The following is a 19,688-nucleotide window of genomic DNA, read 5'->3' as shown; positions in this document are numbered from 1 at the left end:
CTGTGGAGAATCATTTTACTCTGTAATCAGGACCTAATCCATTACTTGATTAAGTCTTCCTGTAGATGCCATTCTGTTATCAAAATGTAGCTTTGCTGGTAAACTCATCTAATGAGAATGTAAAGATCTACTAAATTCATGCTCAGGTAGATCAGCTTTGACTGGTCTCCTGATGCATATCAGTTTTTTAAAACTTACCTGTTATTTCAAACCCCAACTCTGTGTGATCTTTCAGTTTGCTCCTACAACTGATGAGCAGGCTACTCCACTGGATCGCAACTGACAATGAGGCTCCTGACTAGGTGAGCATGTTAGGGGATAACCCCATGGTAAACGGCAACTATAAATTGTGGTAAAGAAGAGACCTTGGAAGGTGAAGTTTGGTGTCAGAGAACAGGGGATTGGGCTGTCTGGGCAACTGGTGGTTATAATTGATTTGGTAAATTGGTTGCCTAACCAACTTGATTTGAGAAATAAGCTCGGGGAGCTGGAATTGGAGACACAGTTACGGTGTGCAGACATCGTATCCACTCCGGATGGGTGGAGTCTGGGTGGTTACAGATTGCAATTTATTTGGGAAATCAATTGACTAACCAGCTTTATTTGAGACATAGGTTTAGGGAGCCAGAATTGCAGACAGTGTAGAGCGTGGCCAAAAGGAAGCCTGAGGAAACCATGGAAGTAGTGTGGGAATCAGAAGGATCCCTCATACAAACAGTAGCACACTATAATCATGAGTTGACACCAAGAATGGTAAGGAAGGTTACAACAGAGAGACAACAATCCTGAAGAGATTGCTTGGTGGAGAAGGACCAATATAAAAAGACCATTGTAACAATAACATCATTATCGTGCAATCACCATAAAGTAGTGATCACCAAACAAGCTCAGAGCCCCCAATCCTGGGGCAAATGGTAGATAGTGTAATCCCGAACATGCACTCCCAGAACATGATGTAGATTGGGATGATTAGGCTGAAGCAACTGATGATTGTGGGACTTTTAATAAAGATTCACAACTTCCACCCTCAGACAAGGCAGCAGCGGATGCCTCGGAACTAGCGTGACTCTGGGTCATCTGGAAGACTGTAGGGAACAGTGCTACTAAATCCAGGGTGGACGAACCTTTTGCAGCAACAGAGGACCAGATGTTGCTAAATGAATTTAGCAGCATTATATGTCAAATGATTTGGATGAAGAAATTAATGGCTTTGTGGTCAAGTTTGCAGACGATACAAAGATAGGTGAGGGGTAGGTGTACTGAAGAAGCAGGGTGTCTGCAGAAGACAGGCAGATTGGGGGAATGCGCGAGGAATTGGCAGATGGAGTATATTTGTAATGAAGTGCATGGTCATGGACTTTGGCAGAAGGAATAAAGGTGTGGACTATTTTCTAAATGGGGAGAAAATTTAAAAAATCAGAGGTGCAAAGGGACTTGGGAGTCCTCATGTAGGATTCTCTAAATTCTGAGGATTTATAAGGAATTAATCAGACTGTATGGAGTATTGTGAGCAGTTTTGGGCCTCTTACCCAAGAAAGATGTGCTTGGAATTGGAGAGAGTCCAGAGGAGGTTAACGAGAATGAGCCCAGGAATGAAAGGTTTAATGTATGAGGAGCGTTTGATGGCTCTGGCTTGATAGTGACTGGAGTTTAGAAGAATGAGGAGAGATCTCACTGAAACCTATTGAATATTGGATGTGGAGAGGATGTTTCCTTTAATGGGGGAGTCTATGATCAGAGAGCACAGCCTCAGAGCAGAAATGAAGAAAAATTTCTTTAGCCAGAGGGTGGTGAATTGGTGGAATTCACTGCCATGGACAGCTGTGCAGGCCAGTTCATTGGGTTTATTGAAGGTGGAGGTTGAAAAATTCTTGATTAATCAAGGCATCAAAGGTTATTGGGGGGAGAGGCAGGAGAATGGGATTAAAGGGAATAATTAAATCAGTCATAATAGAATGGTGGAGCAGACTCGATAGGCCGTCTGGCCTAATTCTGCTCCTGAGATTTATAGTTTTATGGTTTTAATTACCACCTATCAAGTATAATGATGACAATGTGCTTTTCTGGCAAAAGGTTGAAGAAGTAAGTGAGGCTCACCATCTGACTCTTGATGATATACACATCTTTTTAAAGGCTAAATTATCCAGGCAGGTCTGGACTACGTTTCCCGACCATATCCAATATTAAAATTGGCATAAAGGCAGAAGCACATTTCCAGAGGACAAACTGGAGCACTTTACTGAGGCAGGAAAGGATGGGATAGGTAAAGGACAGATGAATTTGCCCAGGATTACTTTAATTAAGCAAGATACAAAAGAGAAAATTGAAGATTATGCTGAGTGAAAATATCAAGCATAGGAGCAGCATAGCAACCTAAGTGGCACTAAACAGGATGATAATGTCTTCCTCCGATTTCTGAAAAATCATCCACTTCTGACCCAGATGATGAAAACGGGGCTACCCATTGGCCACACATTTAATCAACTAGGGAATGAGAGCAGAAACAGAGAGGGGAAGGAGAGCAGAAGCAGAGAGGGGAAGGACAGGAGAATGTGCATCCATGGTGGCAGATGCAAGACAGGACAAACCAGCTGAGGAAGAAGAGGGCATATAGCCCAGGATTGTAATGACATGGGAAAAGGCCAAGTTAAGTGAAGTTCCTGTGGGAAGACAGGGCCAGTGTTGGTTGAAAGGTGGAGGAGAAGCGAGATGGCCGTAGACACAGCAAGATGAGAATCCCCACTTTGGTTTGAGCGGTAGCACAACAAAGTCAGTTTTCCAGGTCTTCAGAGAGGAATTAATATGACTCCTGATGAAATGACTAGTATCTGTCCTTGGTGACAAGGGTGGGGACCCTAGAATATTTGTCAATGCTCTATTAGGGGGCCAGCAGTGCACTATATTGGTTGACACTCCAGCCTCAATATTGATAACAAATCTCGACTTACCCATTACGTGTAAAACTACAGCGGTGGTGTGGGTGGGGGGAGGATCTATGCTCGCTCATGTAAGTGAACCTATCCCGAAACAGACCCAGGACATGAGTACTATAGTCTGTATCAGGGTTTGCAACAATCATGAAGGTAAACACAAAGTACACTGCAGATGCTGTGGTCAAATCAAGACGTACAAAAAAGCTGGATGAACTCAGCAGGTTGGGTTGCCTGCTCCTTTCAACGGATGCTGCCCAACCTGCTGAGTTCAATCATGAAGGTACTAGCTGGGGAACAGATCTATTGGAATGCCCGGATGCTGTAATCAAGGCAGGTACAAGGGAAATCATTTGGGGAATGAAGACTTGCCCTTGGTGGTAGAAGGGGAATGCGATGTTTTATATACAATATATCACAACTCACAATCTTGAGGCTGAATGGACAGTGGCGTGAGTGTGGTGTATTGCTGCCAAAACATATCTTCGGGTGTGGGCCAGTTACAAACTGTGGCCTTGTTAATGTCACACCAGCTCAGATAGAAGGCCCATCTTATGCACCTCATAAACAGAATCCTACTAAACCTGAAACAGAGGCTGCAGTGATAAAGATAGCCACAAAACTACAGCACCCAGGAGTGATCCAACCAACCATTTCCCATAAGAATTCCCTGATCTGGCCAGAGAGATCCTACTGGCTATATCTCACTGAACAAATACGCCACTCAGGAATATCCTATAGCGGTGAACCTATCTATCATTCTGAATGGCCTGAGGCTGGAAAAGGATATTTTTACTGTGCTAGATTTTGCAAATGATTTTTGGTCAATTCTGGTACATCCCTATAGTCAGGATAAGTTAGCTTTTACCATCTGGGGATAGCAGTATACCTGGACAAGGCTGCCTCAGGGTTTCCATCACAGCACCAGCATTTTCCAATGATATCCGGCTAAAATAATCGTCCATGTTCCCTTGGTGGGTGCCAGTAGCAGTGCTCTATAATATGCGGGTGATATTCTAATTGCATCTCCGGGAGAGAAAGCACATCTGGATAGTTTCATGAACTGCACAGATGATCAAAAATGTAGGTCTGAAGATAACCCTCCAAGGTGCAGTCTGGATAGTCTGAAGTAGTGTATTTGGGACACAAGATTAGATAGGATGAGAAAGTGATACACAAGAAACATAAAGAAGCAATTCTTAAAATCCCTGCCTGTACACAATGAAGGGAATCAGTCAGACTTTAAGGCTCCTAAATAACTGTTGCAGTTTTGTGGAAAATTTTGCTGAGTTCACATAACCTCTGCAAGCTCTCAGAAGAGAAGGCAAACAGGGCAAAGAACAGACATAACGGACACCAGAGTAAGATCAGGCAATCTGGATTGAAAGCAAACTCTAGATGCTGTGCCGGCTTTGAGCGGGAGTCTTATACTGCTGTTGAATGTCAAGAACATGGTGATAAGTTGCGACCTGTAGTATATTGCTTTGTAAAATATAGAAACATAGAAAACTTACAGCACCATACAGGCCCTTCGGCCCACAAAGTTATGCCGAACACATCCCTACCTTAGAAATTACTAGGCTCACCCATAGGCTTACCCTCTATTTTTCTAAGCTCCATGTACCTATCCAAAGGTCTCCTAAAAGACCCTATTGTATCCACCTCCACCCCCGTTGCTGGCAGCCCATTCCACGCACTCACCACTCTCTGAGTAAAAAACTTACCCTGATATCTCCTCTGTACCTACTCCTCAGCACATTAAACCTGTGTCCTACTGTGGCAACCATTTCAGCCCTGGGTAAAAGCCTCTGACTATCCACACGATCAATGCCTCTCATCATCTTATACACCTCTATCAGGTCACCACTCATACTCAGTCGCTCCAAGGAGAAAAGGCTGAATTTACTCAACCTATTCTCAAGATATAATCCTGTAGCCATGGGAGTGCATTGGTGTATGCAAACACGAGGCTGCAACTTGGGCTATTGGATCTTTGGAATGTGTTACTATGATAGGTTGAAAAGTCTTAACATAGTACAGTCACTGTCCTAGAGGCAGGGAAATTCTGGTCAGTATCCAAAGACAAGTGAGCCAAATGGGAATGGCAGTAATGTTACCTGCTGACGAACATGTACAGGTAGTAAGGATAGTTTGGTTAACCCAGCCAGTTCGATAGGACAGGATGGACCCCCTCATCAGTGCATGGAGCAAATGCAAGAGCCTGAGGAGTCAGAGAGAAGTGGTGTGTTGACATTTTTAGTAGATGGGTCTTGGAAGTACCATGATGGTAGTTCATGAATGGACTGGCCTGTTGTGGATTAAGCAGGGAACTTAATGACAGGAGGGAAACTCCCAGGCCACAGGTCGGCACAAGTGGCAGGACTAAAAATGCCAACAGAGACCTTCAATTAGTTAAAGGACAGAGGGTGAACATTTTCACAGACAGTAGTTACACATTTGGGGTTGTACATGATTATGTGGCAGCTTGGGCAAGGTGAGGGTGTGTGATCTCGTCAGGAGGCCATATACATCATGAAGAAACAGTGAAGGAATTAACTGAAGCTGCTAACCTGCCCCTGGAAGTGATAGTCATAAAGATTAAGGCGCACAGAAGGGTAGATACCCCTGAGTGAAAGAGAAATGCATGTGCTGAAGGCAGCTAAAGCATTTGCGGGGTATCTGGTCCAGTTCTAGTAGAGGCAGGGGTGATCAGAAAGGCGAAGGAGTAAGATTTAAAGGCAATACAAGAGGGGGAGGGCCTTCAGAGGAAAAGTGGATTTGGGAACAGGCAGAAGCAGTGCAAAAAGAAGGAAGATGGGATATGGTGAGAAGGTGACCATGTGGTAGCCCCAGAGTGCATCAGACATACTTTGTTGAGAAGCTACCATGGTTTAACTCACATACATAGGATGGGATTAGATGAGGGCCCAGCTAGAAATTGCTGGTGGTGGCCAGGAATGAGGAGAAGTATTGCTAAATTCTGCCAGCAGTGCATAACATGTGCCCAGAGTGACACAGGAAAAGCAATTAAAATCTGACTAGGCCATCAGTCACGGCTTAAGTGTCCATGAGAGTAAATTCAGATGGACTTGTCTGGGCCATTAGCCCAGTCTAGGTGTAAATGGTATTGTTTGGTGCTTGTCAGTCACTTTACTTGGTGGATGGAAGCATTCCCACATTGGGATTGCTCTGCCGAGAAAGGTAGCCCATGTGCTAGCTGAAGTGGTATACCCGGGTGGGGAGTACTGGCCAGCCTTTATTATGATCGGGGCCACAGTTTATTGAGAAGGCAATCAAGAGGGCTTGCATGCTGTTAGGAGTCAAACAAGTTTCACGTTCCATACTGACCAACTTCAGAACTCCAGCATAGTTAAGAAAATGAATCACACCCTAAAAGGGATCCTAACAAAGGCCACAATGGGAGCTGGGGGAAGCTGGTCTAGGGTCTTACCAGCAGTGTTGACAAAACTACGAGTGAGCCCTACTCATGGGCCAGGACTTGCTCCTTTTGAATTGATGACAGGGTCGCTATGCGACCACCAGAGGATGTGATCAGGGGAGGACTGGAGAGTTGCAGTGTTAGCCCATTTTGTACAGGAGTTGGATGTTCATCTGCATGGTCTAACAGGGGAAGTCATTGATAGCGAGTGTGGGACTGGGGATACGAGAATGCCCAAGTGAAGGGGAACCTGCCAGAAGTGGGAGGTAAGGTAATGGTTAAAGTTGTACCTGCAAAACCAAGACTATAACCCAGATGGATAGGACCATTAATGGTGATCTTGACAGAAGAAACACGTACCCTGGTGGACACCAAGTGGAAATACTGGTCCCACCTGAAAAGTTACCTTGGGGAGGAATCATTTATTTCTATATATAGAAACATATTTATACAGGAACAGTATACAAGGAACCTGACTAACTATGCTCAGAAGAATTTGAATAATTTAATCTTTTGAGCTGTCTCTGGAGAGTAAACTGTAAACGGAGGAAATAATGGAGAAAGAATGGCTGTGGGGTATCCCAATGGTACTGGTTTCAACATGAGGGACATGATAGTAGGCGGTACTGTGAAACGGACATTTGAAACTGCACAGCGGTTGGGGGACACCCGGTGGAGAGTGGGAGTGTGCGAGAGGAGTTCCCATGTTTATATTTGTCGTGCTGAGACACAGGGCTATCAAACCATTCACACTGAGCATAGCAATGAAACTTGTACGGTAACATGACAAGACTGCTCCATTTGAGATTCGATCACTCCGGGATCCCCTGTTACCACAACAGCACCGCAGTGTAGTGAGGGCCAGAGGGACACTGGCGGTATTGGGTTAGTATTGAAAGATACATGTGAAAGAATTAATCTAGTACCCAACTACAGACACATGCAGGTAGTCTTTATCTTGATCGCTTTATGACTCCCCAGTTTTAGCGGAGACATTATGAATCACCTTTTCCAACATTTACTCTATACACAAGTTTCTCTGTGAGTTTAGAGCAGTGAGGCGGAGAAGGAAAAGGGATGTGACAGAGTTGTTAGGAACAGGTTATTCAGCCTGGGTCTCCACAGTCAATATTTTAGATATCACAGAAATAAATACTGAAATCAAATTATTGTGACCTGGGACGTACTAGTAGAACAGGGAAGCAAAGAGCAGAAGCGGATCTGGAAAATATCCAGTTATTGCAGCCATTGTAGGATATAACTAATGAGGTTATTGATAGAGTGAACAGTAACACCCAACGTCATGATAAAACCGCAGTCTGTACAAAATATACTGCCTTTCATCTGTAATCAGGACAAATATTCCGCAGTTCGAAGGTCACAGATTCCTGATCAGATAACCAGCTGAAAGAATGAGTGGGTGACGCTGACACTTTGTGCCACATTTGAGATCTCACTTTGACTACCGGTAATCAGGTTTGGGAGGCTGCAAAAATGAGAGGAATTTGTTGTGTGCTGTAGCAGTCTCCACATTCCCCAACACAGTGACGATCAGATGTACTCTCTTATGAGAGTGCATAATGCTGGAAAATACCCTGAGGGAACTTGTATATCTCTAAGCAACCAGCAGGCCTACACAATCAAGATAAACAAGTCCATTATCACCAATATCACCAAAAGAGGAAATCACAGGGCATGTCCAGAGGAGGTTGTATGAAGAAGCCTGTTGGAATGTGGTTTTGTTACATATGACAATTGTTCCCTGCTCATATGTCAGTTAATACTTTGGTGAACAATATCTACTACGTCACAACATCAGCATGGGCATATTATAGTGCTGGGTGCAATGCAGTCTGACTGGCTATAATGTGGCAATCAGTGGTGTTTCAACTGAATTAATGATTGCAAAACAGAACTTCCCTAAACCAGCTGCAAAAGGGAGACTGGAACTGGAGTTTACAGTTTATGGTGGTGACACAGTCAAAGGACTGCAGAAGTATAGTATGTAGCCACAGATTTTCTACCCATTCCATACTTCACTGCTGATTGGGAAAAGATAATCTGAGAGGATAAAGAAGTCATTAAGAAATGGGATATATTGTCAAAGAGGATAATGGATCATGGCAATGAAGCCCAGGTGTCTCTAGAGAATCCCTTCTTTTGGGAGAGTGGAATTGGGGACTGAATGTACAAGTCCACCTCTGGATTTGACATCTCTCATACTATTGTTGTTGTACTGCTGATTGTTTTAATAATTGTTATTCTTTTAATGTACGTACTACAATGGCAGGTAAGGTTTTGGTGTTAAGAGGATTGGTATTTAGTAAGCCAAACAAGGCCATTGTTTGAGATCTATCCTTTAGGCCCTATTGGCCATCTTAGGCCAAAGGTTTAGATGGGGGACTGTTGTAGGCAATAGTGCAGGCTCCTGCTTCATGTACTGGGGTGTGGATTGTGCTAATGTGGTAACAGGGAACCATAGATGAAGGTTAGAAGTAGAGACGTGAAATGCAACAGTGATAATGTTCAATGTTCAGGAGTCTGTTAATTAGGTTATAGTGCACACCCATTGTTGTAATAGAAAAATGGATTTACTGTTAGACCTGTGAACAATCACTTTACTCTGTAATCAGGACCTCGTCCATTACTTGATTAAATCTTCCTGTTGCCCCCATTCTGTTTTTCAAATGTAGTTTTACTGATAATCCCATCAACTGAGAATGTAAGAACTCTAACAAATTCATGCTCAGGCAGTTCAACTTTGACTGGTCTCCCGATGCGCACCAGTTTTTAATAAATCACCCCTATTTTGAACACCAAATCAGTGCGATCTTTCAGTCTGCTCTTATAAGTACTCAATAGTTTTCAATAAGAATGTTAAGCTGCTAAGTGTATACAAGACCCAACTGCAGATTGCAACATTTAAGCAGGAATGATGTTAGTTCAGCTTGCTGACTGAAAGCAACAGCGAAGTTGGTGGCTTTATGATAGAGGTGCTGTATATGGATAAATGTCATCTCTGGGAGGGTGGAAGGTTTGTACTCAATGGAACTGCTATAGTTTGTAAGTTTGTGTCTTTTCAGTCCATGTAATCTGATAGAGCAGATTAGACTAAAGACGACCATAATTTCTTTACCTCCCATTACTACTTCTCCAATGTCATTTTCCAGCAGTCCAATATCCACTTTCACTTCTCTTCTGCTCTTTATTTATCTGAACAAAAAATATTGGTATCCTCTTTTTTATTATTGGCTAGACACATTCATATTTAATCTTTTCTCTCCTTATGGCATTTTTAGTTGCCTTCTGTTAGTTTATAAAAGCTTCCCAATCTCTAACTTGATGTTACGTTTTATTAAAACTTCCATATAAGATTTTTATGAGTGACATTGAAGAAAGGAAGATTGAGTCCGAAAATGCTTACTTGAAAAGCAAATCAAAATAATAAATGCTACCATGTTATGGGGCCTAGCCTACTCGCTTAAATCTGGAAATTACATCCAGTCTAGACATTTTAAAATGGAAGTTTTTCTCTTCACGTATTTATCATTAAAAAGTGAAATTGTTTCTTAACCTCAATTAGATATGTTATTTACCTTAAAATGAATGGTCACTAAATTGGTCCTTCAAGAAAACTCTACTTTAAGAATCACCATACTGAGTAGATTAATATTTTCTTTTTTCATCAGTTGAAGCTCATTATGCCTTGGTGAATACAGAAGGAAAGAAAATGATGTGCATAGGAATTTGAGATTTTACTCTCTTTTTTACCAATTAGAAAATATCAGTGCAGATGATCAATTGGATCATTTCTTAATTGGTCATTTTCATGAAAAGGGATTTTATTATTTTGATGTTAAATTTCAGGCAACTAGTCTATGACTGTATATGTATGAATTGAATATATATGTATTGAATTGAATTTATTACTTACATCCTTCATATACATGAAGAATAAAAATCTTTATGTTACATCTCCGTCTAAATGTGCAATGTGCAATTTATAGTCATTTATAATTTACAACAGGATAGTCAATATAAAATAGAAATACAATTGTATCAGCGTGAATTAATCAGTCTGATGGCCTGGTGGAAAAAGTTGTCTCAGAGCCTGTTGGTCCTGGCTTTTATGCTACGGTACCATTTCCCGGATGGTAGCAGCTGGACAGTTTGTGGTTTGACTTGGGTCCCCAATGATCCTACAATACCTTTTTACACACCTGTCATTGTAAATGTCCTGAACCATGGGAAGTTCACAACTACAGATGCACTGGGCTGTCCGCACCACTCTCTGCAGAATTTTGCGATTAAGGGAAGTACAGTTCCTATACCAGGCAGTGATGCAGCCAGTCAAGATGCTCTCAAATGTGCCTCTATAGAGAGTTCTTAAGAGTTGGGGGCCCACACCAAACTTCTTCAACTGTTTGAGGTGAAAGAGGCACTATTGTACCTTGCTTACCCAGTATGCACAGACTACGTGAGATCCTAGATGATGTTTATGCTGAGGAACTTAAAGCTGGTCACTCTCTCAACCCCAGATCCATCGATGTCAATAGGGACTAGCCTGTCTCCATTTCTCCTGTAGTCCACAACTAGCTCCTTTGTTTTTGTGACATTGAGGGAGAGGTTGTTTTCTTGACACCACTGTGTCAGGGCGATGACTTCCTCTCTGTAGGCTGACTCATTATTATTTGAGATTAGGCCAATCAGTGTAGTATCAGCAGCAAATTTAATTAGCAGATTGGAGCTGTGGGTGGCAACATGGCCATGGGTATACAGAGAGTAAAGGAGGGGGCTTAGTACAGAGCTCTGAGGGTACCTGTATTGAGGGTCAGAGGGGCAGAGGTGAGAGAACCCTCACCTTTTGTATACAAAAGATCTGACAAATTATACAAACTCTATTAGAACTATTCACCTCGAAATTTCTAACCACTTAGTAGACCAAAATCATAATCAAAAACTTGTTTCTGACATAAATCCTTTAATTATTTAAAGCTGAAATGTAATTGAAAATGCGTTGGTTTTTACAAGACTAGCTGGCAAATCTACAGTGAGCCATTGACTGGATTCAGTTTAAGTATTAGTGCATGCCAAGTCACTGCAACTATGTGTTAAAGTGCAGAAGAATGGAATAAACTGTAGGTAAAATGAGACTTTCAGGTCTCTTCCACTGCTCATAGTTGAACTAAAGTGAGGTGTAGGTTACATTTTATGTTGGATAAAGGCGGCCATTGACTTCTATTAAGAAGAGGGGTAAAGGGAAGTCACTTTTTTCCATTTCACTTTCTTATTTAATTGTACTTTTGAGTGAGTGAATTGTTATTTTTATGAGATAATTAGTTAATATTTTTCAATGGTTTTATCATCTGATCATCAAAAAGTTTTGGTAACACTGAATAGTTTTTTTTGATATCTTGGTGATAGCATATTCTGTTGTCGTGATGGAACCGGTATCTTTTGCCTTGCTTCATTTCATGCAGCTATACCAAGTAGTTATCAATTCCTTTCTCTATATCGATCTTTTGGAAAAATCTCATGGCCATTTCTAACAGTCTGTAGGTACCATCTTCAGTTTGCTTCCATAGTGTTAACTACCGCTATGTATTAGCTTGCCATGAACTCTGCAATCCCAGTAAAGAAATAGAACAATTTTATGCTCAAAATGTTGGAGTGTTCCAGGTGAAGCTCCTTTAAAACTTGCAAATCCATTTAGTATGACAACCCTGTGTTGCAATTTGACACAAATGGGTCTGTTGGCAAAGAATACTGTCGGTTGTAGAATGGTCCAAATTTTCTCCATCTCTACAATCTTGCTTATTTCATTCTGCTAAAGCAAGCACTAGGCCCTTTGACCGAGTGAATCTGCAGTATCAAGCACTCAGTTACATTAATCTTACAGTAATTCCATTATATTTTCCTTCCATTCCCATCAAACACCCAAAATTTCTATCACTCACCTACTGTACATACTAGGGGCAATTAACCTATCAATCACTTATGTTTTTGGGCTGTGTGAAGAAACTAGAGCACCCAGAAGAGACATGTATACTCATACGGAGATCATATAGATTCTACATTTTTAGCACAAATTCTATTCTGATGCTGGGATTGAACATATGGACGTCAGCTCTACTTGTGTATTCATTTCAGAAAAAATATCTGTTCATATATTCTTGGCCACCCCTATTACTGTCACATAAAAAGTCATCTTTTTTCGATATGAAGATCATCCATTTATTCCCTATATCTGATTTCTCATATGATAACCTTGATGATGTATCCATGATAGCATTTTGTTTTGAACTTCAATATCTCTTTATATAATCACATTGCAACGAGAGAATAGATCATCTTTGCATTCTCAAAGCAGTTATTAGGCTGATGGTTAGCCAGCAAGTCAACAGAGATGCATCCATTAACTACTGAGTATAGAGAGTCATACAGCAAGGAAACTGATCCTTCAGCCCATTGAGTCTGTGCTAAGCACTGGATTCCCATTTACATTAATCTGTCCCACCTTCTCATCAAATCCTCTTACCATTCATTCACTGGGGGGGAAATACTGTAGCCATTCACGACACTGACCACGTGTTTTTACATGTGCAAGGAAACTAGAGCACTCAGATCAAACCCATAAGAAAACAGGGAAGATGTATAAAATACCACAACACATGAGGTCAGGCTTGAATCAGTTTGCTATATCAGTGAGGCAGAAGCTCTGATAGCTGTCCTGTTGTTCTGTCTATAGCAGTGTGTTCCAGACTTGTGTGCTTGGAAGCTGGAGGTTAGACAAACAAGTATTTGGCTTTGGCCCTGGATTCATCAATGAGTCCAAGTGCATTCTCTTTCTAAGTTACTGAACAGATGGGTTGGTTACTTCTCTTATCTGGTTCTTTCCAGATGAAGATTGACGTAAGTTTAGCTCACTTATTAATTTACTTTTCTATATTTATTTCAATAAATTGACAGTAGTTTCATGTGCTTAACTATATATATACACTGCAAATATATTGTTTGATAATTTTAAATCATTTAATTGATGATCTGAGACACTTGGAAAGAATGGAAACAACCCCTGACAGCACATGACTGGCTACTGCTTGTCCATAGCAGTGATGCTAGGAGCTCCACAGCCACAAATATTTAGTGCAGCTGCTTTTCACAATAAAAACAGCTTGATATCTATAGTTCCCAAGTTTCTATTGAATTACTTTACAATTCTAATCAATGTTTGGAGTCTAGTAGTCATTTTTTTTTGCACACCATTGGGATAAAATATATTCTTTTGAATGAGAAGTTTTAAGGTGGAAATAAAGGCTAAGGTATCAGGAAGAAATTTGCTGCTCTTTCAAGTGATTTATATCATAGTAATTCTTTGGTTACTTTTACTTAAAAGTCTACTTATGTTTCTAATTAATTAACAAAATTTCATGATAAACAATTTGAATAGATTAGTATATTAACCCACAACTATCGGGCTCCTGATGTGGCATGGATAACTTCACTCTCCTCCATTCTGAACGGTTTCAACAATATATAGACTCACTTTCAGGGACTCAGCAACTCATGTTTTCAGTCTTATTTAATCATTTATTTATTTGCACAATTTGTCTCCTTTTGCACATTGGCTGTTTTTCAATTTTTATTTATGTAGTTATTCATAAATTATATAGCATTTCTTTATTTTCTTGTAAAACTGTGAAAGAACAATACCCTCTCACTCAATGTCAATGAAGCAAAAGTGCTGATTATTGACTAAAGGAGGAGCACTCTGAAGTTCCATGAGCCAGTGCTTTATATTAAATTTTGTGAAGCATTGAATGAATGTCTGAACAGTTTAAAATGGCAATTTAACTCTTTCTAAGCCATTAGTGTGTGGAGTCTGCATGTCTGTTAGTGAGTAATGTTTGCAGAATGTCTGTACCAGGTAAAGGTTTTAGATCTGCTAATGTTTGCAGATATCAACTGGATTCTTTCATAGTCTTAGGCACCAATAAAATGTGAATATTTGTCAAGTTAGCTTGATGGATTTTTTTGGATTAGGGTTTATCACTTATACGTAATATTAATGTTCTTTTGTAAATCCAAAGGAACGTTTTATCCAAAATATTGATGGACTAATGGATGAGGATTGACCATTACAATATCTAATTGATTTATGAGGACTGTGTTAATGGACACAGGATGTGTTTGAAAAAAGGCTGGCTGTGTTGAGATAAAGATCAACGAGTTTGTCCATTGTAATTGTAACGAGTAATTGCTCTATGCTTGTGAAACTTGTATTTATTGTGGTGCCTTTCCCAATTTCATTGGACTTCAACTGAGAGCCAGAAATTGTGATTAATACTTAGGATCCAGGTGCAGTTTCACGAGTGAGTCAAAATTCAACAGCAACAACCAAGTGGTGACTATGAAATGTGAGCCCTGAAATCTTTATAGAAACCTTTGTGATTTCCTATGTGGTATATTGTGTGATTTATTTATTGTTTCTATTTTATGATAATAAATTAGGCTTAAGTTATTTTTTGTGCTTCTACATCTATACCACATCTCCTGGACACTCGAATAGTTTGGGTTTAATCAAACCAGCCCATTATAGCCAGTATTCATCAGAGGATTAGAGGTGGAGAGGGTTAGCAACTTTAAGTACCTTGGTGTTATCATGTAAGTGCCTTTACAAAGAAGATTACATCATGGCCTAGTCATCAAAACACCAATGCCTTGAACAGAAAAGTCTACAAAAAATGGTGGATACTGCCCAATCCATCACAGGTAAAGCCATCCACACCAATGTAGCAGGAAAGCAGCATCCATAACCAAGGAACCCCCACCCATGATCCAAGTCATGCTCTCTTCTTGCTGCTGCCATACCACCAGGTTCAGATACAGTTATTACTTATCAACCATCAGGCTTTTGAGCCAGAGTGGATAACTTCACTCATCAGTCAGTTGTGAAGAAGGCGAATGCAATGTTGGCATTCATTCTAGAGGTATAGAATATAACAGCAGGGATGTGATGTTGAGGCTCTATAAGGCACTTGTGAGACTACACTTGGAGTATTGTGTGCAGTTTTGGGCTCCTTATTTTAGAAAAGATATACTGACATTGGAGAGGGTTCAGAGAAAATTCACGAGAATGATTCCAGGAATGAAAGGGTTACCGTATGAGGAACATCTGGCAGCTCTTGGGCTGTATTCCTGGAGTTCCGGAGAATGAGGGGGGATCTCATAGAAACATTCCTAAAGTTAAAAGACCTGAACAGATTAGGTATGGCAAAGTTATTTCCCATGGTAGGGGATTCTAGGACAAGAGAGCAGCACTTCAGGATTGAAGGACATCTTTTTAGAACTGGGATGCGGAGTTCAGAGGGTTGTAAATAAATCTGTGGAATTTGTTGCCAAGAGCGGCTGTGGAGGCCAAGTCATTGGGTATATTTAAGACAGAGATAGATAGCTTCTTGATTAGCAAGGGTATTAAAAGGTATAAGGTGAAAGCAGGGGTGTGGGGATGACTGGAAGAATTGGATCAGCCCATGATTGAATGGCGGAGCAGACTCGATGGGCCGAATGGCCTACTTCTGCTCCTATATCTTATGGTCTTATCCCAACACTGAACTGATTCCACAACTAATGGACTCACTTTCAATCTCACATTCTCACATTCTCAATATTTATTGCTTTCTTATTTATTATTTTTTCTTGTTGTATTTGCATATTTTGTTGCCTTTTGCACATTGCTTGCTTCCCCATCTTGTTGTGTGCAGCCTTTCATTGATTCTATCCTGTTTCTTTGTATTTACTGTGAATGCCTGCAAGAAAATTAATCTCAAAGCACATGCGTGCTTTGATAATAAATTTACTTTGACTTTAACTTCCTAATGTATATGGTGCCTTAGTGATAGTGTTTCATCTCCCTGCCTAAGGAAGAGTGAACCCATTAGAAGGAGTGCAATAAGGGCTCATTTGATTGATTGATTCAGGAAATGTGACAGTGGTTATATTTCATTAGGAGTTTGAGGAGATTTCGAATGTCACCTAAAACACTCGAAAATTTCTACAGCTGTACTGTAGAGAGCATTCTGACTGGCTGCATCTGTGTCTGGTATGGGGGGGGGGGTTGGCGCTACAGCACAGGATTGAAGTAAGCTGCGGAGAGAGGTAAAATTTGTCAGCTCCATTATGGGTACTAGCCTCCATTGTATCCAAGACATCTTCAAGGAGCGGTGTCTCAAAAAGGTCCATCGTTAATGATCTGCACCACCCAGGACATGCTCTCATCTCACTGTTACCATTGGGAAGGGAGGTACTAAACCCTGAGGGCACACACTCAGCAACTCAGGAACAACTTCTTTCCCTCTGCCGTCTGATTTCTGAATGGACATTGAAACCATGAACACTACCTCACTACTTTTTAAATTTATGTTTTTGCACTACTCATTTAATTTAATAATTTGATATACATATACATATATATACATATACTAATTGTAAATCACAGGTTTTTGCCTTATATTATCATGTATTGTATTGTAGTGTTGCTGCAAAGTTAACAAATTTCACGACGTATGCTGGTGATATTAAACCTGATTCTGATTGTTCCGTAAAGAGAGATTAATCAGACTAGGTATATATGTGCTTCATTGAGTTTGAAAGAAGAATCTTACTGAAACCAGCAAAATTCCTGAAGGGCTTGACAGAATGGGTGCAGGAAGTATGTTGCCCAGTGTCAAACCAATGGACAGAATCTTAAAACAAGTTGTTTTGAGCTTGCCATTGTGTTCATGCAGCTATCTGGTTATATTTCCAATGGAATAGAATAGAATGTTCCTGTGATTGCTCAAGACAACAAGATTGTGGTGCTACTCGATCCAGAGCAAAGCAGATACTTACAATGCATGTGGAATGGCTTACTAAAAGAAAATCTCATATTTACATGCAACAAGGGACTTCGATAGTTCATAACCCTCAAAGGCCATTGGTAAGCTGGTGTGTAGCATTATTCATTTGCACAACAGCCCCCTGGAAGAAGCTGTTTTTCAGATTTGCTCTCCTGGCTAAGATGTTTCTGTATTTTCTACCAGATGGCAGGCGATTGAACAGACTGTGTCTGAGATGAGATGGGTCTTTAATGATGTTACAAGCATACTATAGGCATCAAGAGTTGTAGATTGTCTCCAGGTCTGGTAGTTGGGTACCAATGATGTGCTCAAGTGTCCTAGTCACCCATTGGAGTGCTTTGTGATCGGTCTTGCTGCAGCTAGATTACCACACTAGATTTCCCTATGTTGAGGTTGTTGACAGAGCAAGAGTCCAAGAGAGCTCCTCAGTGATGTTTACTCCCAAAATCTTGAAACTGGAGTCCCTTTCCACTATCTCACCATTTATGAATAGTGGGGCCTATTTGGGATCTCTTGCCTTTCTGAAGTCAATTATCATTTACTTTGTCTTCTTGATGTTGAATGATAAATTGTGACTCGTGCACCAATCAGACAGTTTCAGCAGCTCCTCTCCATATGCAAATTCTTTATTGTTTGTGATTAAACCAATCACAGTATTAGGAAAATTTTCGGTTTCAAGATTTGTGACTACAGATGTATGCCCTTGACTGCACATACAATGATTTATATCAGTTCCATTGATGTTTGAACAGTCAATGACAATTTCACCCTTGGTGTATGGTTATATATATTATTTGTCAAATTTTGTGAATTCTCATTGTCCACATTCTATGAAGTGAATATATGTACACCTAAAGGAATGACAGTACTGCAATGGTCAACAATGCTGCCTTTGATCTATGACTGGTCCTGACCTTGGGTGATGTCAGTTTGCATACTCTCCATGATAGGTTAATTAGCTACATCAGATAACCCCTAATGTAGATGAGTGTGGATGTGGGGGGTGGGGTTGATGAGGAAACAAAATGAAAACTGGTATAGTGCAGATGTGAACTGGGTGGTTGGTGCAGACAGGGGCTAACTATGACTCAAGCTCTAGTCTGGTGAAAACTTTGGCTCCTGCCAACTTTGTATTTAAATATTACAACTGGTTCAGTTCAACTTCTGCTCATCATCAAATGTTTGGCTCAATGGCATTTTGTTATCAGCAGTTGAATAATCCTAGTGCTTCAGGCACCAATGATTGGTTTATCCCATAATTCTGGATTGTCTTTATTAGAACTCCATTTTATTATTATAACTTTTCTTTCATTTGGTTCTTCAATGCATTTGCATCTGATCAGGCTTGGAATTGATACCTTAGGCATCCAGGTTGATAAGCTTCTGTACACGGTATCTTTAAAACCTGTATAGATATCCTTGAAAATTTCTGCATGTTTTCCCAGTATTACATATCTCTAGGTTTGATTTGAAGCATCCATACTGAATTATTCTTTCTTGCCTCTAGCTTCAATTTTATGAGCCAGTCTTTGCCCACTTAATCAGTTAAAACATGTGATAGTTCTATTTGCTGGCTGTTGTGATTCACTGATCATTTCATTTGGCCTAGTATCTTCTAAACTTTGCCAGAATATATTTTCAAATTCAACATATTCTGTGAGTGGGTACTTGGCTGAACTGACTTTGATAGGTATCCTCATCCTCACTTGAGCAACCTACTGTAGAGATGATAAACATACATTTTTAATTGCGCTCTTATAGCGAACATATTCTTATTTCCACCATTGCCACTGGCTGGGTAGACACCATTGCAAGCCCAGTTCTCCATTGTTCACACTGGCTTCAGTCCCGGGTAGTCTTCCTCTCTGTGAATTCCTGCTGTGAAAGCGTACCTTCTGTGATAAAATTGTGCTACTGGAGTTCTTCGATTTACAGTCTTGTGTTTTATCTTGCTTGCTGAGGATACGTGCCTTTTATTCTGATGCTTAAACATTCTGTCATCTTGAATTGACATAAGCTCCATGGATAGCTTCCATTACATCTACAACTGAAGTTCATACCAGGCACATCTACATGTATATGCAATGGATTCTAATTTGGAATACTAGCTTTGCCTTTGCTAGGTGGTTGTAAACTGCAGCCATATCTGTATGCTACATGGACAAAATTGTTAAGCACTCCTGTAAGCCAACTCCATACATGCAGCATTCTTGCATGATGGATCTAGTGTGAGCTTCGGTATGTTTAATAGCTTTGAGCTAATTAACTCATCAATTAAACAACACATTTGTCATTGCATTGTCCAATAAAGCAGAAGGGTGCAGTGCCAAGACAAGTCCTTGATCACAACAATATATTTGCTGACAATCTCACCCTTGCTTCCAGTTCCAGTTCGATAGACCCCTCCAATATCTGATGATG

The 19,688-nt window shown here is 40.5% G+C and overlaps 1 protein-coding gene across 2 annotated transcripts in view; it reads right to left on the bottom strand.

Moving 5' to 3' along the window:
• Positions 1–19,688, bottom strand: part of LOC140726749 (PC3-like endoprotease variant B) — a 753,656-nt gene that overhangs the window by 679,376 nt on the left and 54,592 nt on the right. The window lies entirely within an intron of this gene.

Source organism: Hemitrygon akajei, chromosome 4 (assembly GCF_048418815.1).
Source record: "Hemitrygon akajei chromosome 4, sHemAka1.3, whole genome shotgun sequence".
NCBI classification, from domain to species: domain Eukaryota; kingdom Metazoa; phylum Chordata; class Chondrichthyes; order Myliobatiformes; family Dasyatidae; genus Hemitrygon; species Hemitrygon akajei.
Note: the sequence above shows the minus strand (reverse complement) of the source record. Positions and strands in the feature narration are given on the sequence as shown.